This window comes from Talpa occidentalis, unplaced genomic scaffold (genome assembly GCF_014898055.3).
Source record: "Talpa occidentalis isolate TD23 unplaced genomic scaffold, MPIMG_talOcc4v2.1 talOcc4.5, whole genome shotgun sequence".
Classification (NCBI taxonomy): Eukaryota; Metazoa; Chordata; class Mammalia; order Eulipotyphla; family Talpidae; genus Talpa; species Talpa occidentalis.
In genome coordinates, this window is record NW_023604861.1 from 49,373,872 (window position 1) to 49,398,486 (window position 24,615).

Sequence of the window (24,615 nt, forward strand, 5' to 3'; positions counted from 1 at the left end):
AATGGAATTATCAAACGTGCTATGATACTTTTTTCTGAGGATCTGTGGGGACTGCAAAATCTATTAAAAATTCGGCAGGTAAATTATATTTCATTATATCCCTAGATAATCTTTCCCATTAGTTTAGTAAATGTGAAAATTAAATGACTTTTGTGGTGAATTAACTATGTTGTTAATATTACTGTATAATCTTTTACATAGTCAAGATTAAGTCAAATTAAACACAGATGGAGTGATTGCATCTAACCTTGATAGCGTACAAATAAAGGCATCAAGAGAGAGGGCCAGAACATGCTACATGTTAGAGTTGCTTTTAATGTGAAACTGAACTTAGGTCACAATATATCAAACATTCAAACTGACTTGGTTTATGGGGATTATAATCACGACAAAAATATGACAGCATTTAGAATTACAAGTTACTTGGCTTGTAAAATCACCACACAATATGTAGTATGTAACAGTCAAATTACATCAACTGTCTTCACACCATTAATACCCTCATTCTTATTCATTCCTACATGTGTTTGTGCCATCATATGTATTAAAGTCAAGCTTAAGTTAAAGGAGTATATAGAATAGGGAGCAGGGGTAGGAGGAAGATAAAATGCTGAAGACAAGGAGATGAGAGCATACAGAGTAAGGGATTTTCAACATAGTTGGAAAGCAGAGGAGCTGTGTGGTGATAGTAGGCAGCTGTAAGTGGGAAAAGAGAAAATGCGAGAGGTAAGTCAGGGCTGGAGCTTCAGAGTCTTGTAAACCAAGATCAGGAATTTGGACTTTATCCTAAGAGCAATGGAGGACCTTTGAGACAGGATATGATCAGATTTTAGAGAAATACTTTGGCACTGTGGAGAATAGATTAGAGGGAAAGGAGGAGTTGGGGAAAGCAGTTAGAGTACCACAGGTAAAAATGATAATGTGTGTTTATCCTTTAGTGTCTACGTTTCCAGAAGTCATACACTAATCAGATGAAAATAAATTGGAAGTGCCTTTGACAATTTAATCTTCATCTAGTGGAATTTGACTTTAGGATTCGAAGCCCGCAGTCATCAATTAAATTATTTCTACAATGCTGTCCAGCATCCCTTCAGAACAGAAGCCTTAGGATGTGACTACCATGTGTATGATGACTTCTCAAAGTGTTTTTGAATCAAATAGATTTTGATTATGTTACAGATAATAAAAACTGATGTCTTTTAATATTTCCAGGAAGCAATTGCCCAAGAGCCAGGAAACTTCATGAGTCGTTGAATTCATGTGTTTGTTTTGTTTTAGAAAGTTTGTGTTTCTCAGCAGGGTGAACTTACCCTAACTAGGAAAGTTTGAGTTTTTGGTTCTATCTTGAAAGACTGAAAAATGCCAGGAGAGAATATGAGTAAAATTCACCCAAGTTCAGTGTTAATAATTTTGTAGCTTGAGATAGAAGGTTTTCTTCAGTCAAAAGTACAGCATTAATTTCAAGTCTATATTTTCCAATTCAAGGGCATACTGACAGTATACATACACCAAAACTTTGTGTTCTGATGTATACTACTATGTTATGTAAATACATTTTCTAGGAATAGTTGGTGGGAATGATCTCAAGTGATATCTGTAGCTTCCTTTAAACTTTAAAAATCATTTTCTGCTTTCAATCTTTCAATTATCTGCAATAAATCTTTCTCAACTTTTATTCCTGAGGGAAATGTCAGGTGGAGAGAGGAAACCCAGTTGGATTTCTTTAGAGAAAGTGGATAAACCAAGACTTCTGAGACATTAATTTGTTGCTTAAAAGACACTTGGAAAAATAAAAGCTGTATCGAGTTGCCTACTTTGTCAATTTTCTTGAAAACTCCATTTTAAACTTTGAATAATGCTGTGTCAATGGGAAATAAGATGAACCAGATAGATTCTAACTCTTGATCCATTTCTCTAGAGGCATAACTTGGGCCATTCATTTTGTCCTTTCATGACATTTTAGTCTAACCTCAATGTGACAGATTCAGACATCCTGAGAGCAATATTTGGAAGATTGCTGTTCTCTTTGGCTAATATCTGAAAAATCATCTTCAGTTGTCCTCTGCTGGTGTTTGACATGCCATAGCACCATCAATGTTGGCCAACTGTCTTGACCACTGAAAGGGGAAAGCTAAGCAAGGATGGAAAAGGACTCAGTGAAGAGGTAGATGTGGCAGGTTTAGAAAGATAACATAAAGTTGGCACATCTTCAAAGGGGTTGGTCCGTATGTTTTCTTGTCCTTTATTTGAAGTTAGCATTTTTAGCTGCCACAGCATGATCTGTGTCAGGCAATATAGGGAGTATGAAAGAAACGTGAGAACATTCCCAATCTACAAAACACTTTGAACCACTGGAAAGTTAAATAATAAAAGGCTATCTATGTTCAAAAGTGAGAATAAGTGAGGTCGAATTTCATAAGTATGGAGCACGTAAGACAGGTGCCTTTTGAGGAAGAAAGAGGCAGGAGGGGAAACAAGGTGATCTTGAAAAAATTATGGTAGAGGTGTGCTTTAAAGGGAAGAGAGAGAACAGAAATATAAGCAAAAATACAGTGGTATGAGAGTATTTAGCATGGTCAACTTTCTCTGAAGGAGCTAGAATAATTTGAATGAGAGGGAGTAATGGGATATTACATTGGAAGGAAAGATTTGGGCTAGATTGTGAAGAATTGTAGATTTCTTGCCAAGGAGTTTGGTTTAAATTTGTTGACAAGGGAGCATTATCTAATATGTTTAGTAGGAGAATGGCATTAATTTTATAATTTTTCAATGAAAAATGCCTTTTAAATGAAAAATATAAAATAATTAAAGAATGAAGAAAATGACGAAGTTGCTCTTCCATCAGATTTTAGGACATTTTACAGCCATGTAAATGGCGGTATTAGAGGATATGGCGGTGAGAAAACACATACGGAGGAATGTCCTTTGTGGGACAGAGTAAGTGAATCTCAGGATTCTTTTAGGGATCCAGAGTGTCTTGGAAGAAAGCAACTTTATGAAGCTACAGGGGGCAGCAGACACAAGAAAACAGCATCGAGAGTTTACAGAGTACGCACAGACATGGCAGGTATTATAAAACATGGCAGCACAGAGCTAAGCTCTCAGGCAGAGTCCTCTCAGCACCTCCTGCTCCTCTCTCTTACGCCCACCTTTCCAGGCTCACAGAGTCCCCAGGAATTACTCTCTGCAGGTTTCCCCCATCCTACCCAAAATTTGGATAAAGAACCAAGCTTAGAAAGTCAGTGATCTGCCCAAATTCACACAACCAATTCATCAGATTAAGAACCAGAAGCAGTGTGCCTTTGTTAGTGTCATGGGGCCTTTGTCAAAGGTTATCTTTCACCCCAGGGAGCTCTATGGTCCCAGACACCTGACATGTCTATACAGACTTATATCTACTTTTTCTCCTTAATTTTAATCAACTTCTTGAGTACAACATCTTGACCACAAATTCCAAATGCTTCTTCCAGTGAAACCCAGAATCCTGGGTCATATTGGCCCTCTGAATGGTACAAGAGAGAGGCACCAAGAGTCCAGGTGACCTACAGGTTAGGTATCAGGGTATCAGCTGGCAAGTTAAGAAACAAAGAAGCAAAATGACTAGAGAGGTGGGCAGCAACGCTTGAGGATCCGCTTTATGGAGGTTTGCATTAATGACAGGCATAAAATTGGCAAAATGTATTTGCCATTAGTCACTACAGCAAGGCAATAAGGGTGGAGGTTTAAAGAGGCGTGCTGCTTATGGTTGCAACAGAAACAGATTGATGTTCCTCTTTTAGACTAATTGAGAACATTTTTCACCTCAAATTTCAAGCAAGAAATTTTTGTGTGTTCAAATTATTACCACATCCCCATTTTTGTCCAAAAGATCTTTTTGAACTGGTATTCAGCTGCTGAACTGGATTTAGTTATTTATTTTGTTTAGAGAAAGAAAATGTTTATTGAGGAGAAAAGGAACAGAAATAAAGTCTGAACTGGATTTAAACCCTATTTGATCACCAGAGTCAGACAGAGGGTCCCGAAGAGAGAATGCAGTTGCCAAAGAGAACACAGAAACAGGCCCAGCAGCTTGGACTGGAGTGGGCAGGCAAAGCTCACAGCATAGTGCAGGAGAGCCGGGCTGCCATAGCATAAATGGGAAGGGCACTGTATTAGAGGCTGTTCAGTGAGCAACTGCCTAAGTGAAGTCCAAGTCTCAGAAATAAGATCCCAAAGCAAGAAGGGGATACCCAGTGATGTTCTGGCCTATGGATCAGCAATGCATGGGATACGAAGAGGATCCAGATTGGCCTGGACAATCCCCTCTGATCCAGATTGGCCTAACAATCCGCTCTGGCTAAGCATTAACTTTGACCCTTTTAAGGGGAAGAATTCCAGATTCATAGCAGCACCCATTACACAGCCTTTTCAGTTTCTGACTAGTTTCCTTTGCTACTGCTTGCCCAGGCTCCACATCTGTAGTGACATTCTCTCTGCTCTTCTTCCCACTTCTTCTCCCAGCAAAATTTCAGTTCTTCCCCCACTTCATGGTCCTTCTTTCAAAATGCCCCCCAGGAGTTCTAAGTAGGTTTACATTTCTGGGAATGTGTGATCACTTCCAGAAGTATCTAGAGGGGAGCACAGTGACTTGTATCATAGAAGAAAAGCCCACATGCTTTACAGTCCTCTGCCCCCTTCTCCAGGCTCTAGTCCCCTGGGATAAACTGCTGCCCATCCCCTCTGGATCACTGCCCATCAGGGCTGGGGTGAGGATGACATCTTCCTTCCTTTGCACAACAGCTCTCTCCTTTCTGGAGCCTGCCACTGCCCTGGGATGGGGGGCAAGCAGGTAGGTGAGCTGGCTCAGGGATGCACAGGACAAGCCTGCTAGCTGGTGGCTGCGCATTGCTGCCCCATCAGATCCAATTGGCTAAACTTCTTTAGCCACAGGGTTTTTCTTTCTGGATTTCTAGGCTTTCCCCCCTCAGACTGGTTTCCTCTGGGAACACTCAGTCCAGCAGAAATATCTGAAAATACATTGGTTTCAAATCTTCCTACAGGGTTCCTGCTCCATCAGGTGCATCAAGAGATGTGGCTGGACATTGCTGTCAGTGTCAGTTAAGAACTTTCCCAGTGTTCTACGACAGTTAAAAAGCAGTTCTGCCTGGAGCAGCAGAGTTGACCTCTAGGTCAGAGGTCGTGAGTGCTAAGTCTCAAGGTATATGTTTAGTCATATTGTTTTGTTATTTTCAGTAAAATCCTAAGTTAAAGGATTCTAGGTCTTTCTCCAGATAGCATTCCCAGGGTTTCTGAGCCCAAGCCAGACAGCAAGTTTATGTTAATGAGGTTCATTCCTCTAGGGCATGTGGTTAACACAGGCCCAGGTGGGAGAAGTCTTGAGCAAAGAGGGAAGCTGATCGGTCAGAAATCAGGAACCCATGCAAAGACTGGATTGTGAAGGGGTCAAAATTATGTCATAATATGCAAACAGACATAGGCAAGAAAAGGATATAATTTAAAAAATACTGAAAGTGATTAATTTTTCCTCATTGTAGAAATATTTATTTTTATTTTGGGCAGTGGAAATATATAGTCAAAAGAATACAGAAAATTGTGTGGCTTGAAGAAGTTATTAAACACCTATCTAACCTAAATATATATTTCCTATAAAGGTAGAATCTAATCTTTGAACTTGACTCATGCAGAGTTTTCAGGCAGACAGTGGAAAAGGGTTGCTAGAATTTGTAAAGGTATAGTGGTATGTGTTTGGGGAGAGTGAAAAGGAGGTGGGGGATGGTGGGTGATGGCTTTGGGGTGCACATCTTCAAAGACCAGAAAAAACACTCTACAGCCAGGCATGAAGCTTGGAGCTACAAACCAGGAGCAGCTGCTCTGGGCTCTCACCTGGGCATTTTATCAGAAATGTGACTGAGCAAGGCATTTAATCCCACTGAGCACTTAATCCCTTTCTTCACCTGTAAAACAGGGTTCCAGACAGTTAAGAAGCCCAGGATTGCTGTGAAAATGAAAGGCCTAATTTACTCAAGCATTTTAAAAATGAAAACAGTATTAAATTTAAAGTCTAGTGCTTATTCTTTTTTTTTTTTTCATGTAATGGACTGTTGATTAATATTTTACAAAGGTAACTTTTAGAGTCTGATGATAATCTTAATTATTTTGGGGAATTGGATTAGGTTTTGGGAAATTTTGTCACCTCTCAAAACATCTGGTAAAGAATATGAGCTGAGGAGTTGCCATGGTCACCATTTATGAGAATCAGAACAGCTGTCTGGCTTTGAAATGTTTGGTTACTACAAACACACCTCCCCCTGCCTTAAAAAGGCTTCCCTCGCTCTTTGATATAGGACTTTTTATTTTTGTAAAGCTGGCTCACGGTTGATTTAGCTTTTGAAGAGCTGTTTGTTCTTATTCCACCAGGCATGCTGGATATAAGTGTCCATGGCCTCTGTTTCTGAAGGGAGGGAGGGTGATCCCAAGCACCAGTTTTGCAGCCATTTTGTTAGACTGAATACCCCTTAGTGAGATTCTTATTTTTACCATGAAATAGGGTGTATCTAAAGGCAGAAGACATTGCAATTCTGGCTTGCTTTTATATACCCTAGAAACAAGCTACTGAAACATGTATAGTTTTAGTGTGACCACCTGAGCCAACATCTAGAGTAACTTCAGTGGGTTTCCATCTTGGGCCTCCCTAGGGGTGCAAGGGCTTAAGCTTCAGTGCTATGAAGCAATCCGCAGCTCCTGCAGCATGGGTTCAATCCCTGGCCAGGGAGGTGACCCACATGGTGCAGCAGACCCCTCCTGTCTCACCCACTGCTCCCCTCAGCAGTGTATTTCAGTCAGTCTGCCTGTTCTGTTGCCTACTCTGTCTCTAGTGAATCCTCTCACCCTGCGCACCTCTGGCCTGTACCCCAGTTCTTGCATGTATAAATAAATAAATCTTTTTAAAATATGGGTTTCCATCTCAATCTAGCTGAGAACAAATGGCCTCACAGTTTAGCAGAGTATTTTATCACTTTTTAGTAAGATTACTAAGATTACTTTTGCTTACATTATGAGTATTTTTACATTACTAAATAATAATGAGCCATTTATAATGTTTGTATAGCATTTTATTGTATATATTTAACCAACTCTTTACTGTTTATTTAAATTGCTTTCAATTGTCTTTTTACTTTTATAAATCTTGCTGCAATTAATCTCATGATTTAATGATTATTTCTTTAGTATTATGGACAGACATAGGGATTTTTTCTAAAATGCATTAATATCTTAATCATACCTAAAATGACTTCCAGAAAGATTGCCAAGAAAAGAGAAAGTACAACATTTTGGCATGAATGGAAATGACTCAGGGAGCAAAAATCTGATTTTTGGCAGAAAGGGCAGAGCAGCAAGAGCAATAGTCTTGAGAATGTAGGAAGATCTGGGGTCTTAGTGCCCAGATGGACAGGTGCTGACTTTAAACAGGAATGAAGACTTATCTCTGATAGCGGAAGGGAAGGTAGAGTATTTAAGAGAAGATGTTGAAATGCTGGTAGGGTGGTGGCAGGAATTCAGAAGTTCTGATAGCTTCAATTTTCTTGGAGAGGTAAGAAACAGAGGCCTAGGTTTGAATGATGATAGACAGGAGATGAAGGCTTGAGAAGAGAGGATATAAAAATGTAGATTTTCATTATTTATGGAGATTGTATTTACAGATTCACCTACTCATTAAAATTAATTTGCAAGCTGACCATAGAACTGAGGCATACATCAGGGGAGGGGGAAGGGGTTAAAACAGGGGAGGGAGAAGCACAAGGGGATATGGTGATGGATCATGGGGTCTATGGAGGACTACAGGATCTACATAAGGGGAGAAATCAAAGACTGTCCAAAATTGAACAATGATGTAGTGAAATAAATTAATAAAGTTAATAAAAAAAAAGTTAAAAAAATTAATTTGTAACCCCCAAGTCTGTACTCGGGTGCTGCCAAGGTCATTTGAGACACTGAGTTGTGCACACTGAGTTGCTCAAAGTGTGCGCTCCCAAAAGAGAGCAAGCAAGGCGAAGAGCTGTCTTTTTTCAGTTCCCATACTTTAATCAAGGTCCTTTTTGTGGTCTGTTTAGTAGCCCATTTTTAGCAGTTTTGTATTTTTTATTGGTGTTTTCAGTGTTTAAAATGCCACCCCAAGCATAGTTCTAGAGTGCTATGGAGTGTCCCTAAACTCAAGAAGGCTATGATGTGCCTTAGGGAGAAAACATTTGTGTTAGATAAGCTTCATTCAGGCACGAGTTACAATGCCTGTGAGTTCAATATTAATGAATGAATACCATTTAATAAGATGTCATTATACAAAACACATAAAATGAGATTATAGACTGATCAGTTGCTGAGAATGGTATGGCCAAAAGCTTGCAGGAATCTAATTCTGATTTTCTCTTAGGAGCACTGGTTCAGCATTTATTCAGTGTTCATGACACTTGATGAACATAACTACAGTGAATAAAAAGAATCCATTTTACTTGTCTAGCAAAATAGGAGAGGGAATGAACAAAGAAAGTGTAATACAAATGTCGGGCAGCTGTAAGGTAAGAATCGACTAGACTTTTAAGGTCATGAATTTAAAGTAGGATCAATCAGTGTGATTGTGTGTTTTTCTCCAGCTATATTAGCTGCACAGATATAGAGGCAGAAAGCTCGCAGGGATTGGAAATGTATGCCAGAGAGTGGTTATGATGTTGCCCTTTATCATATATGCTTATACATTATGTATGTGTATATATTAAATACATAATTATACATATATACTTTTTTGTTAGTATATGTAACATTTATACATATATATTTTGTTAGTATAGAGGGAAGGCTAGCTAGCTAGCTAGCTAATATATTTCTCTATATAGAAAGAGAGGCTAGGAGTATATACAAGGGAGTGGTTATAATATTGTCCTTTATGAAATATATATACATGTAAATTCTTTTGTTAGTGTAGGGGAAGCCAAGAATATCTTTTCCCCCAAAAGTTAAATTAGTTTTTAAAAGAATGCTTATTTCCTTGGAAAGACTCTATAAGAATAAAGTAAAAGTCTTTCCTAAGATGTAAACTGTGACCATTATCTTTGATTAGTCACATATTTGATTAGTTAATAACTTTGACTAGAAACTACCATCTAGTGACGGACAGCCAGTTTTCGTTGCTTGTTTCTGTGTACTCAATGAACACTTTCCAAGAAATCAAACATTACACACTTTTACCTGTTTTGCAGTATTGAATTCAAGATTTTAAGGTTTCTGCTCTAAGTATGTCAGCATTTGAATCCATGTTCTACCAAATATTAGGAAGGCAACCTCTTTTAAACTCAGTTTCCCTTATCTAGAGATAAGCTACTATCTTCCTCATTGGGTTGTATATCTTTAACAGATGATATTTGTAAAGTGTTTAAATGTAGAGTTAAACACATCATGGGTACCCATATAGTATGTACCCACAAAATATTAGTTATTGTGATTAATATTATAACTTTAGGAGGCTGGTCAATAGTTAGGAATGTAGGCAATGGTGGCTGCCAGGCAATGGGGATTATATTATGACTGCAAAAGAATGAGTTTTGATTTAGATCAGGAAATATCTCCCCAGGTTCAAAAACAAGTCCCTTTGGTGTCTCAATATCACAAAAAAACAAAATGCCAGAGAAAGGGATATTCCCACAGTGTATATACATGTTGTTGTTGCCTAGAACCCTGAGCTAGACCCCAGGCTATGTGTTGGGTCAGTATGTGGAAGACATTCAGAAGGAAAAAAAATAGAGTCCCAGCAGCTGGATGGAAGGGCCAGTCCCTAGAGCAACAGTTCAAGGAGATCTTTTGCTAGAAGGTCACAAGTTAAGGTATGGTAGAGAACTAGATGAACTAGACACCACAGTCACTAAACTGAGATTGCCAAAGAGCTGGAAATGAGTGGTATGGGAAAAGGATGATCATGGTGAGGCCGTGGAGACAGAATGAGCTGTAGGAAGGGATAAGAACTAGTGCAATCACTCTCATGAGCCCTGAGCTTTGGTGGAAGAGGAATTGCCTTCATCTCATGTAGAGTTTGGTGCTATCAATATTGGACTGGAGGCAGGTGGTTAAAATGAAGGCGGGGGAGGGAGGGGCAGGGAAAGGAAGGACTAGAGTCAAAATAAGGGGGGAAGTGCAATTGTAAGGGGAATATAACCAAAATGAAAAGGCATACATTGTGCAAAGATGAAAAAATATGTAAGAATTATATAAAATAGGGCCTCCCTGGTGGCACAGTGGTTGAGTGCTGGGTTGCGAAGTTGCCCGCAGCCTCTGCAGCGCCGGTTCGATCCCCGGCTGCTCCCCAGCCACCGGAGGAGGGTCCCACATGGCACGCAGACCTCTCCTGCTGCCCGTTGCTCCCCTCAGCAGTGTACTTTGGTCCTTCTGCCTGCTCTGCTCCCCGCTCTGGCTCTGGTGAATTCTCTCACCCTCCCGTGCTTCTGACTGTACCCAGTGCTTGTATAAATAAATAAATAAATCTTTAAAAATATATATATATAAAATAAAGTATTTAAATAAAATAAATAAATATATTATATATATTTAAAAAAATAAAATAAAATGAAGGGACTTCATTGGACACCAGCAACTACCAGTCCAGTATGTTAGAGGACAGCCTCTGTTTAAAATCTACCCTTTCTTCTGCAGAGTAACTTGGTACTCTGCAGAGATTGGCTTCTGAAAGAGAATTATTCCAAGTGTGAAGAAATGTCTCTGAAAGATTTGGTTGGGGGGCAGAAGGGATAAATACAGAATCAAAGGTGATTGGTAGACCAATGCTGTAAAAGCAGGATTAGGAACGTCCAAGGAAATATAGGGACTGGCAGCCCAAAGCGGATATTAAGGACTGAAATGTTACGGTTGTATCTATGAGGTGGAGGTAAAGGAAGCTATGAAGGAAATAAGAATCTGACCAATGTCTTGAGCTCATGCATAGGAGACTGTTTATAGTAAAGAGTATCTTTCTCATCCACGTGAAATGAGGGCAGGGAGGATGGCCTTCCCATTGGGACCACCAGGAGTCTGGTTGAGCCTCATGGCTCAGCTGGGTGTGACTCTGACCTGTTCAGCATGAACAGAATTCACTGTTTGTATTCATAGGCCCCACAGCTTTGTAGAACACCAAAGAGAAAGCTTCTTTTTATTTTTTCCTCTTAACTTGAAACTATGCTTTATATGATGTGCACAAAACAACATGTCAGTTATGAAGAAAAATGGACGAATGAACAACACTACAATGCTAACTAAAACATTACCAATACCACTGTTTAAATTGTCTGGGCTCCTCCTGATTCCATCCATGTCCTGACTTGGGGGTTGGAGTGGAGTAGGGGAGAATCTGGAGTCTATAAAGAGATGGTTTGGAAATTGTACAAGTCACTTCTTTACACATCCTATTGCCAGAACTTAGTAATTTAGTCACATCTACCTGCAGAGATCAGTAGACTATATTTAGTGGTTGGGTAGCCATATGACCAACTAACACTTGAGGGTGTTCTATTAGTAGAAGGGACAATAGGTATATGGACTCTGGGAAGAGTTACTGACATAAAGTGTATTTACCTGTTTAGCTTTACAGGACGCTGAATTATTTTTCGGAATGGTTGAATGAATTTACACCCACCAACAGGTTTTAAAATTTCCATTAATGCACACTCTCACCAAAAGCTGTTATTGTCAAGTATCTTTTTTTTTTAACACCCATTTAACAGGTATAAGTGGTATTTCATTAGGATTGTAAGTTGCATTTTCCTGATTTCTAGTGGAACATCTAATATCCACTAGTAATCACTCTCCAGTGAAATAAACACCTTTTCAAAGCTTTTGACTATTTTCCCCCTTGTTGTGTTGTTTATCTTTTTTGAAATTCATTCTTAGGAGGCTTTTAGATTTTTGTATAAAATTCTCAATGCTCACCGTTTGTCAACTATATATGTTGTAAATATATTCTTGCTCTTCTGGCTTCTCTTTTCACATTGATATGTTTAGCACAAATTTTAAATTTGAGTATAATATTGAATCTTTCATGGTTAAAACTTTTTGTCTTGTTCAAGATGGATTTTCCTCCTATAAGTTTGTAAAAATATGCTTTAGTTTCCTTCTGAGAGTCTTAGTCAACATAATTAATTAAAAAAATACCTAGACTCAATTTCATATACACTGAGTTAGGGATCAAACTTGGCCTGTCATTCCATAAAATATATAATCATTTCCATTGCTTATATTTCCACATTGATATGAAGCCTTTTGTGAGTTCTACTGGTTTCCTCTGGACAATCTCTATCCTGACATCCAATTAAACAATGCTGTAATTACTGTAGACTTATAACATGCTTTGAAATTTTGTAGGTCCCCACACTATCTTCTAGCTACATATTTAGCACATTTCTACAGACATTTTGAAATAATAAAATGTTTGGATGTTGACAAATATTGTAAATAATGTATATGGAAATTGATATCTTTAAGTATTTACAAATTTACAAACTTTACATTAAACTGAAGTCTCTTGAAACGTCTTACCCATTAATTATGGTATATTTAAGTGATCTTAAATGTCTTTCAATAGCATTTAGAATTGTTTTCTGAGAAGTTCTTGCTCATAGTTTGTAAAATTTATGCCCAGGTATCCTTTTTGTTGTCGCCATTACATTTGGCTTTACTTTTAAAATTATAATTTTTAACTAGTGTTATTGACATTGTGTATAGAAATGAAAATAACTTTTGAATATTTTTTTGAAAATTATTTTGCATCTCAAACTTGGTTACCTCATATTATAGTTTGTAGATTGTCTTGAGTTTTCTAATTAGAAATCTGATATGAATAATGAGAATTTTATTTTCTGCTTTCTGATCCTTATATTATTTCTCCTCTTACTCTTCCTTTTTTGATTTACTGCTCCGTCCAGAATTACCTGAACAATGTGTAACGGGCATAGTGGTATTGGGCAACAGTTTCCTGTTCTTGACTTTCAAGGGAATGTTTCTAACGTTTAACTATTATAAATTTGGCGTAGATAACCTTAACGATATTAAGGCAGTTCTGTTCTGTTTCTTACCATGTCTTTATCAAATTGTTGATGTTGTTTTTAATCTTGAATGGGTGTGAAATTTTGTAAAATGCTCTTTGTATCACGATCCAGGAGTTTTCTCCTTCTATATTAGAATGATGAATCACACTAGAGATTTTCTGATGGTGACCACTCAGGCATCTCTGGGGTAAGCCCAACTTGATTAGAATGTAGTTTCTGTTCTTAGTGGATTCAGCTTTTTTTTATCATGTCTGAATTTTTTTTTTTTTACATATCCAAGTGAGTTATATTGTCTTACAATTTTCCTTTAATACACAGTTCTTGTCTGATTTTGGTGATGTAGTTGTGATAGCCTCAGTGTTAAGTTGGGGAGTGTCCTAGTTTTTTGTTCTCTGGAAAAGTTCATACCATGTTCACATGGTTTGAACATGCTGCTTTATAGATAATAATGAAAATTCTGGAGTCCTGAGAAGAAAATAAGATTTAGTCAAGACATATGCACCGTTAACATTGGTAATTTTCTTAAACTGATAAATATTATGTTTAATTTTCAAAAATTGGGTGATTTTAGAGAGTGTTAATTGCCCTAATCCTCTAATGTACTTTTTATTTTACTTCTTATTGTATTGAGGTAACATTGGTTTGCTACACTGTCTATGACTTAGGGTATAAGTTCACTTCTCCGCAGATATTTGTTATCACAGCAAACACACCACCAAAATGCACATAGTCCTCCACATCAGTCCATTGGGTCCCTCCCCATTCTGTTGTCACCTCTATCTTCCTTCTCCTTTTAGTAGTTTCTGTTCTACAGCCATATTTCTAGGGTTGGTCTGGTTTAGTTTGTTAGTTTCTTTCTTTTGTTTCTCTATATTTCACATGAGTAAAATCATTCAATATTTGTCTTTCTGCTTCTGACTTATTTTACTTAGTATGGTTTTAGAGCTCTAAATGAGGGTACGATGAAGATTGTCTGTGTGAGCAGGGTAAATGCAATATAATGATGTTGATTAGTTGCTTTACCTGGGTTTTTCAGACCACATAAGAGTCACCAAAATCTTTTTTTAGTTGCAGACATGGTTTTGTGGGATATTTTAACAACATCCAGCTCCTGTACTGATTGCTTGTGATTATTGTACAATTTCTATATTTCTTTGAAATACATTTGGTCCTCTCCTAAATGAGTCTCAGTTTTTGATAACTATCAATTAGTGTACCCATTAATATGATAATTTTTTATCTTTGCTACTGTAGCCAAGTATTTATATGCTTTTAATGGACACTCCCTAAATTTGCTACATGTTTTGAATTATTGCATGTGGGTCAATCTTTAATTAGTTGAATTTTAAAACATTTTTGTATCTCTCTTGAGATCAGTTTTGAACATCTGATTCCCAGAATGAAAATTTTGAACTATCATTGAATAAACCTTTTACTGATAGAGCTTTTCCACAGGCTAATGATGCTTCTATCTGCCCTAGCATTGATATTTCAGTTTAAGCCACTAGTAAAAAAAAAGTTTTGCATTATTTTTCAAAGATATCATATTGTTCACTTCCATGGAAAATGAAAATAAAAATCAACTCAATAACTAAATACAATTAAAGAATGGAATGTTGTAAATTCTCAATGGCACAACGAGAATCATCAAATTTACTAGTCATCACTTTTAACTGATCAAATATTGATATTTGGTACACTCAAATATATAGTTAGAAGAATCTGTTTATTGAAATTTTAATAAAACTTGTAGATAAAAATCATACAGTTTATACACATATAGTGAGTTCTCTTAAAATCTGGTAAAAAATTAATAAGATTTGTAGTTTAGTAATATGCCTTGTCAACTTACCTGTTTTGATATTTTACTACCCTTTTATTTTTAATTTTTTAAAAAGATTTATTTTATTCATTTATGTATACAAGAACTGGGGTCTAAGCCAGTGGTGCAGAAGTGGTGGGGGTGGTAAGAGGATTCACCAGAGACAGAGTAGGGAGCAGGGCAGTTGGTTAGCTCCTTGGATGGGGGTGGAACTCATGCTGCAATGGCTGGTGATAGCTTGATAGCGCTGAGAATTTAACCCTTGTGCCACCAGGCAGGCCCTATTTCACTACCCTTTGAAAGGTATAACCATTAAGGATGATGGATGAAAGTTCATGAAATTCTATTTTATTCTAGTTTTGTGTTTGTGAACCTATAATTATTTGAAATAAGTTAAAAAGAAAATACTTGGACATGTTCACAATTTTAATTTTTTTGTTGTTGCTAAATAGCTAGAAAGCATCCAGTATTTACTTCTCAAGTTAGCTCATTATTGCTCACCTTAACTAGAAATAGAGTTCCTTAAAAGTCCTGTGTCAAAGCAGCAAAATTTTCACATTTGTCTTTGTTAAACTTTACTTGACAGAGTTTGACTTCTGAATAGTATGAACCATGGGTATTAAAGGTTGTTGTCTAAAAAAGTCCCAGGGAGGTTACCTACAGTTCTTTGTCATCCATCTTAACTTAGAACAAATAATTTAGCTTTGTTTGTAAGTAGAGACAACAATGAATAGTGTCATCTACTCAATGATATCCACACGCTATACAAAAATGAGAGTTACAAGTTTTGCATTCTTAGGTTTCTAATACCAGTTTAAAATCACTTTTATTCACCTGAAACCATAACTTCATGATTCTTTTAAGATTTATTTATTTATGCATATAAGAACTGGGGTACAGGCCAGAGGTGTGGGGTGTGTGTGAAAGGATTCACCACAGACAGAGTGGGAAGCAGAACAGGCAGATCCACTGAAATACACTGCTGAGGGGAGCAGCTGGAGAGACAGGAGAGGTCTGCTGCACCATGTGGGTCACCTACCTGGCCGGGGATTGAACTCGTGCTGCAGTGGCTATGGATAACTTCATAGTGCTGACACTTAACCCCTTGTGCCACTAGGGAGGCCCCCCATAACTTCATGATTCTATTCCAATTCCTGGAATTTCAAAGATGACTCTACATTAGCTTGAAAGTTCTTCCTATACCTCACAGGTACAGAGGTATCTTTGAAACTGACTAGAGGAAACCTTTTTGTCATCTCTCCAGTCAGTGCTGCACTAAGTGCACTTAGCACACCATGTGGCCTTTTGCTTGTCATTTTAATGGATTGCTGGGCAGCTGTTACAAAGGGAATCTCTCCAGAAACATATGATCAGACACCACATTCAAGAGATGCTCAAAGAGGAGTGAATAATGTAAGACTTTTAGCTCTTATTGAATGTCATCCTTTTAAAAGTGGATAGTCAAAGGCTTTGAAAAAAATCATCTTGTGCAATGAACAATTCTTCCCACTTTTATTTTTTTGGGGAGGGAGAATGAGTTGTTTGATCTATGCAGTCTAGTAGATAAACTAACAGCTAGATATTTATAGCTATTGGGCTACTTTTGATTTGAAAAGTCCATTCCTAATGCTCTAAAATTAAAACGGCAAAACTATTTTTACACATTTTGTAATTTCTTTTTTCTGCCATAGGTTTTCATGGCTGGCTTAGCCTGGTCAACCCTTACATTTTTGCTCTGAAGAGACTTGCCAGAACGGTGGGAGAGAAAATCTAAGCCCCAGTAGAGTGTTTTATGTTACCAGAGGTCTTTGAGGTAGAATGAACATACATTCTGTCCCCTTTCTACAGCGGGGAAGAGGACGAGGAAGCATGGCTTGGGGACAGCAATATGCTCTGAGATTATTGCTGTTGCTCTGGTTGTGAGGCTGTTCTGTATAGAGCAGCAGGGGCCAAGATTGTTTCTGCAATTGTCCTCTAACTTTCCTTGGTTGTTTCCTTTCCTTCACATAGACTGTCTCTCTAGATTCCTAGGAAACAAGTTGCTTAGTGGAAAAAAAAATCAAGTAACTTTCCTCAGAGAGCACTTCACATGAATTGTTTAATGCTGTCATTAATGTCTTTAAAAACAAAAAAGAAAAAAAATCATAAAATCTTAAAATTTTGTCTAAGTCAACATCAGGAAAAAAGAATCCTAGTGTTCAGTTATTCCCAGTCTTTTTTCCTATAAATATCTTATTTCCAGTGGCTCAGTCTTGAGAAATTCTCAAAGCGAGATAAATTAATGCTCACAGAAGATCACAAGCTTATTGTAAATTGCTAAAGTACTAGGTTCTCAGGTCCCATTACCATTCTTGAGACAAGTCTGAGCTTTCTGTATTTTGCTTTTAATACTTTTTTAGTCATGATAAGAGCAGAATTTAACCTAAGGTTAATTATCTCCCACTACTGAAATAAGATACTTGTGAGCACTCTATTAGATGCTACATGTGTTATGAGATTTTCTACTCTGATTGGTGATAACAGACCCGGCGCCAGGTCCTGTGTGGATTCTAAAGGCTTTAGGATGGTTATTGTCAAGCATCAGGTAGTTTGCTCGCAGACATGTTGTAATGAATACTTTTCAAGAACACTTGAAGTGGATCCTCTGCAGATCTCCGAGGCCCAGAAAACTGGGCGGTTTTCTCACCTTTGCTACTTTTATTGTAAATTCTAGTCACTTAGATCTATCTGGTGCTCAGTTTAATTTCCTTAATTAGGGGAATCCACTGGGCTTTGCTTTGATAGCCCTACTTTCTGAATTATGGCCTGATAACTGCCTCAAGGAATAAAAGGGGAAGCTATAGGCTTACCTCATTTTTTCCATACCTCTCATGATTGCAGCCTTCATTGCCTGACATCCAATGCCTTAAAAATCATTGTTGCATATATTTTGCCCATATTTTTGGTTTGTTTCAAAAAGATTGTAAAACTGGTTTCTCTTACTCCATATTCACACTTGTACGAATAGAACAAATGGGCAAAAAATAAACAAGACCATTGAAGACCTCAACAATAACACTGCACCAAATAAGAGCAGACTACACACTCTTTTCAATTATACATGGAACACTTAACAAGATATACTATGTCATAAAACAACCTTGTCATATTTAAAGATATTGAACTCACACAAAGTATATTCTCTAACCATAATGGAATTAGAACTCAATAACATCAATATCTAAAAATCTCCAAATTTCATACAAATTAAATAACATGCTTCTAAATAATTCATAAGCCAGAGGAAAAAATATCAAAGGAAATTAGAAAATATTTTCAACTAAATGAAAATGAAAGTATAACCTACCAAAATGTGCGGAATATAATTAAAGCAAGGCTTAGAGGGAAATAGGTCATTAGGTGCCTATATTATAAAGGAAGAGAGACTTTAATAGTCTATGATTCCACCTTAGGGGACTAGTAAATAAGGGAGTAGAAACATTACAATATCAAAAATGAAGATGATATCATAACACACCCAACATACATTAAAAGTATAATAAGGGAATATTATGAAAGACTCTACCCCTTCATTAACATTTTAAATGGAATGGAATAATTCCTTGCAAGACACAAGCCACCAAAATTCACTGAAGAAGAAAATAACTATGACAGAATTAAATTCACAGGTCAGTATGAAGACAAACAACTAAGACTAAATTGTTGATGGAGGCATCCTTATTTTGCTCTGCTAAAGAGTAGACTGGTTCCCAGCTCTGAAGATTTGATTGTCAATTTATTTGATGAAGGGTGGTAAGTGGCAGGTTGAGAGCTATAGATTTGGAGTAAATGTCTTGAAATAGGAGAATGATATGATACATCTTAAGGTCTTAATCTTCTTAGAGTTAAGGAGATTGTTTTGGTAAATGTGCATTGGCATAGATGTCTCATCAGAATACATACCTTCTAGAAACAAGAATAGAAGCCAGAAGGGTGTTAGTGAAATGTAGTGGAAAAGATTTGATCTAGGCAGGTAGTTTTCAAAAATTAATGAAAGGTATAAATCTAAGAGTTACTTTAATTCACATAGAACCATAGGTTTATTTTTATTCTCCAAGTAAGATATATTTCTCCCCAAGATAATATGTAGCTACACTTTTTGGGTAAAAGGTAATACATATTAAACATTTCAAGAGTGTCTGGAAAGTTACCTAGTTCAATACCCCTTCCTGTATCTCGTTGACAGTTAAACATGCTTGGACAAGCTACATTTTCCACAATAGATTTTTTGGGGGGGATATGAAAATGAGTGAACTCTCCAAGCAGAAAATGAAAACTCTGAATAGAGTAACAAGAATTGCTTCTATTCAATCAAGTACAGAATTTAAATACCACAATTAAACTGCTTCTGTTTATGTCCTTTAGCATTTAAAACTTCTTACCTCATATAATAACTGAAATTAACCAAAGGAAAATAGCCAGTTTGAGACTGAATAAAATGAGTTTGCTAGTCTCAGGAACAAGCCTATGTAGATAATGGGTGTGAGTAAAATTCATTTTTTATGTGAAATTTTGAGAGCGAGCCCTTAGGTCAATATTGGATTTGTGTTGTATGGCGAGCAAAAGCTACGCGGCCGTGAGAACAGCTCTCACGTGATGTGCTCACTGTTTCTAACTTCAGCCCCATCTGTTTGAAAATTTCTGCAGCAGGGCCCAGAACAGCTTGTCTGCAGAGACTGAGTTCTCAGAGGCCTTGTCAGTAACACTGAGGCATTTTGAAGGGACAACTTTTTCTAGGGACCAAATACTCTTCAAAAATATTCAAAAGAAAAACAGAATGTTCTTCTGGGCTCTCACTTCTCGAAGTATGGTTCACAGATCAGCAGTGCTGACATATCCCGGGAGTGTGTTAGAACTGCAGACGCTCAGACCTTCTACCCAGATCTACCAAATTAGAACGTCAATTTTTCTAGATCTCCAGGTGATGGATGTTAAAATTTGAGATGTGTTTTAAGCTCTTTGAACAGGTTGTTGAGGGTGGGTTGGGAAATGGGAGGCTTCTAGTTTTAAGAGGTAAATGTCCTAGAGCAGGGGTATTGGCATTGCTGTTATGCCATTGCACAGCAGGCAGGGAAAATACAGAAAAGGAAGAGGCCTCCTTGAGAACTCAGCCCCTATTGGCAACGATGCTCAGGGAACTTGCTGCTACCCTGGCACTGCAAAATTCCGGGAGACCTCTGGGAGGTCTGTCAAGTTCAAAGGCAAGAGTGTCAATATCAGGCAGGTGGTAATAATGGCTTCTTCACATATATACAAATCCACCTCTTTTTATAAGTAAGCATATATGAATTGAGAACCATCTTCACAGACTTTCTAAATGGAATCACACTAACAAGCAACAAAAGGTCATAAAAGTAACTGCTAGACTCCATCAGCACTAAGACTCCTGCAAGACTCCATCAGACTAAGAGAAGACGATCAGACCTGGAGACATTCTGACTTTTTAATTGTACAAAAAACCCATATTGTTCTCACAGGAGGGACACAGAGTGAAAAGTTTCATTTTGTAATCTAGTATCTGAAGAGAGGCTAACCGAGTAGTGTACCAGGGTCCAAGTTCTATCTTTTTCCAATTTCCAGAGTGTGATTCTGGCCCAAACCCCAGTAACATTTTGTGCAGAAAGAGGAAAAACTCATTTCAGTCTCTGGCAGTCAGGACACACCCATCTACTTCATTTCGGGATTAAATTTCAGGATAAACCTTTGTACTTTCTGTTCTCAGAAAACTTTATGGGAGAACAGCCAAATCCACATGATCCAGATGGACTTGGCCAAGTGATTTCTCACAGCAAGTGGAGCCCTGAGCCAGGCTTGGGGAGGAGGGGCAGCTTCTCTCCTTCATTTCTCCTTCTGGGTCTTTGTGTCTTCTCCCACCCCACATGCTCTTATTCCTGAAGCAGTTACTTGTATGACCATTAGTTGCTTGTTAGTGTGATTCCATTTAGAAATGACTACATAAAGTGACATCTAGAGATCAGATAATAATGGTGATTGTGCCATCTGCTTTTGTTGATGGCTTACTGTAGGGTAAGGAAAAAAAATGTCAGGCTTTTCTGCCCTCCCGCCATTAGGATCAACGAGGGAACCCCGCGGTCCTGAATGCATGCCTGATGACGGGCATCTGGAGTAGGGTGTGGGCGTAGGTAGATGGGATTCATCTGGGCTGGGACTGTGAATTTTTTAAGGGCGGCGTCACAAGGACGCCAGTTGAAGCTGAAAGAAGAAGCCAAAAGAGAAGCTGAGAGAGAAGCAGAGCTATAGGAAGAGCAGAAGGAATGTGAGAGAAGGCCGGAGAGCCCAGAGTGAAGACTTGCTGGGAGCTGGAAGGCCTGCCAGCCTCCCGGCCCCCCAGTACCCCTGCCTGCTGTGTACCGGGTAAACTTCAATAAAAGACCTGCAAAAAGCCACTGAGGACTCTGACTCCTCCTTTACCCGGTCTGCTGGATCATAGAAAACCTGCACTGTGCCCATCCTGCCATTACACTTACCCTATCGTTTTAGAACTTGCGTGGCTATTTAAAATGTTTTCATTGAATTGTCCTCAAAGCTTCTGAAAACTCCACTAGTAAATTATCACGTGACAACTATAGAATTCCCAGATTCCAATGTCCTGCTCTAGAGACAGTAAGGAACGGCGGGAGGAAGACTAGCTCTGAAGCATGACGCCAGGTTAGCATCCTAGCTGTGTCATCTTGGGTGAATTATTTCAGCCTCACTGGGCCTCAGTGCTTCACTGAAATAGTGGGGAAGTCCTATCTGCTACAGAGTTCCAGGCAAGGGTTAAAAGCATTAACAAATATAAATCACTTAGCAAAAACACAGGTATGTAGGGAATCAAGAGGATTTAGCTCCCTTTCCTTTTTACGGTGAATACCTTAGGTTTCCTTGGAAAGTAAAACTTAATTCTAGAACTTAATTCAAAACTTCTGTGCTAAAGCTTTGTTGAGGGTGTAATCAGGGAGGCAGAAGTGAAGGAACAAGGTAAGTGAGGTAAGGGCAGAGAGAACGCAATGACAAAGGAGTGCCTTTCTAGCTCTCCAGACCTTGCAAGAAACATACTGGTTGTTCCGTCACATGGAGCATCTCCAGGAAGGGCATATGGAAACATCGGGTCCAGAACAATCTGGCTGGGAGGAGGTAGGGAGAAGAGTCTATCTGTTGGTTCCTTCCTGTCAGGAGACTAGTTATTCTCACTGGCCAAAGTCTCCGCTTCTGTCCATCACTGGAGTGTGAGCTCCCCCACATTTCTGGGTTACTGTAGGGTAAACAAAAATTATCAGGCTTTCCCGCCCTCCTGCCATTAGCCTTAATGATGAATCCCTGAGGTCCTACATGCATGCCTGATGGTGGGCACCTGGAGTAGGGTGTGGGCATGCATAGGTGGGAACACCTGGGCTAAGACTGGGCTTCTAAGGGCGGCATCACCGAGATGCCTGCAGAACCAACAGAGTGGCAAAGGAGAAGCAGACAGCCCAGAAAGAGTGAAGATTTGCTGGGGCTGGGAGGCCTGCCAGTCTCCTGCCCCTATCACCCCCACCTCCCCCTCCCCCCCCCCCCGGCCCTCCTGCCTGCTGTGTACCTGGGTGCCACACTACAAATGGTGTAAAAAGTGCAATACAAGCCTGAAAAGTCACTGAGGACTTCGGGACTCTCCTTTACCCATCTGCTCGCATCATAGAGATCCTGCTCTGTGCCTTGCTGCCACCACAGTTACTTTGTCTAAAGAGCAGTTGTAAGGGAAGGTAAAAGGTATCCGGCGTTTCTGCCCTCCCACCATTAAGACTAATGATAGGTCCTTGCAGCCCTGAGTGCATGCCTGATGGCAGAAACCTGGAGTAGGCTGTGGGCATGCGTAGGTGGGTACACCTGGGCTGAGAGGCTGGGCTTACAAGGGTGGCGCAGCACAGTGCAGTGTGGTGGTGCTGTGCGAAGGACGGAGGAGTGAGGCGGAGAATGGCGGAGCACAACGGAGTCCAGCAACGCCGACAGCGAAGAGCATGAAGACAACATGGCTGTTAGAACCGGTACAAGGTTGAAGAATCTACCCAGCATGGGTTGGTTGCATTACAGGAGTGCAGTGGCGGGAAGGGCACAGAGCAGGATCTCTATGATCCAAGCAGACGGGTAAAGGAGAGTCCCGGAGCCCTCGGTGGTTTTTCAGGCTTTTATTATTTTTACAAGGCAGGGAGGCTTTTTACAAGGCAAGTCTTCACTCTTCTGGGCTCTCTGGCATTCTCTGGTGGTCTCTACTTCTCTGCTCTCGTTCTTTCTGCTGGTGTCCCCATGATGCCGCCCTTGTAAGCCTAGACTCAGCCCAGGTGTGCCCACCTTTGCATGCCCACACCCTACTCCAGGTGTCCACCATCAGGCATGCATGCAAGACCGCAGGGATCCATCATTAATGCTAATGGCGGGAGGGTGGGAAACCTGATCAATTTTTCACTTACCCTACAAGCAGTGACATGAACTAGGGAAAGGGCATGAGCCAGCATCATTTTATATCTGTCCCTCTGCCCCCTGAAGCCTCCAAGATCCTTCCTAAAAAGCCAGTGGGGAAGGTGGAGCTTAATAAACCACTAGCACCTGCACTTCTAATTCTTCTTCCTGGTATTTGGCATATCTTTGCCAAAAGTCTAAAATGGTTGATTCAATAATCTCTACCCCTCTGCCCCCCAATAACTGATGACATGGCATTAGTAATGAACATTAATGTCAGTCAACAAGATCATCTGACTCGTACATTCAGGTCCACTTCCTTGGTTTAATTGAAGATTGCATTTGTGTATTTCATCCACAATGAATTAAAAATTAATATATTTTGCTCCTATACTGCTACCTGGCATTTTAGAATTCAACAGAATGTAGTCACAGGAAAATGTTGTTTCAAATCACTGACTCCTTTGAATGCCATAACTCACAAGAATTCAGAGGCGCCTAAGCATCTTTATTACTTATTTTCAAAAGATTTCTTGGAAGAAACGTGGCATCTCAACACTATATGATTTTTCTCGCTGCTCTCTGAAAACTGCAATCAGATTCACCCCAAAGCTACTGAACTTGCATCAAAGAATTCAGCCTTAGAGCAGAGAAGTGGCCTTTTCAATAGAAGTGTTAAAAATAACTTAGATTTCCAGAGTGCTTTTCTTCTGGAAAAACTCATAAAGCCTTTACATGATTTGGTGGTGAAAGGATTTTTACCCAGAAAGGTTTTTTCACTTGTGTGTCATTTGATACAGTTTATCAAAGTTTAAATGTATTTCTGAATATCTTTCTCATCTTTTATTGTTGTGCCTTCAGGTGTAACACTTTTCAATTTAACTTATTATGGACAACTGTTCCTTAAAAAAAAAAAAACAAAACAGCCTAACAGCTGAGTTGGTTTTCTTAGTTTCCTTGTCATTGTTTCTCTGGATAGCATTTTGTTCCCACATCACTTCTTTTTAGTTGCTCTTAGCTTCAACCTTGTATTTCATTTGGTGCTGGGGCTGCTGAGCTCACAGGGCCCAAGGGCCCAGTTAATAGCCTTACTTTAATTGACGTCTCCTATCCTATTATCTACTGTACAGACCTTATGGTATGGTTTCCCAGGAATTTGACTCTGCTGTTCCATTCCTGTGTGTGATGGTTAATTCTGTTATCTGTGCCCCTGGCTTCGATCTAATGTGCATGAATATT

At 39.0% G+C, this 24,615-nt stretch overlaps 1 long non-coding RNA gene across 1 annotated transcript; it reads left to right on the forward strand.

The window, feature by feature from the left end:
- Positions 1 to 5,138: 5,138 nt before the first annotated feature.
- LOC129146863 (uncharacterized) lies at positions 5,139 to 16,928 on the forward strand. The gene is made up of 3 exons (XR_008554165.1): positions 5,139 to 5,197; positions 8,429 to 8,573; positions 16,593 to 16,928. It is a non-coding gene; the product is annotated as an uncharacterized LOC129146863 (long non-coding RNA).
- The last annotated feature ends 7,687 nt before the right edge of the window (positions 16,929 to 24,615 follow it).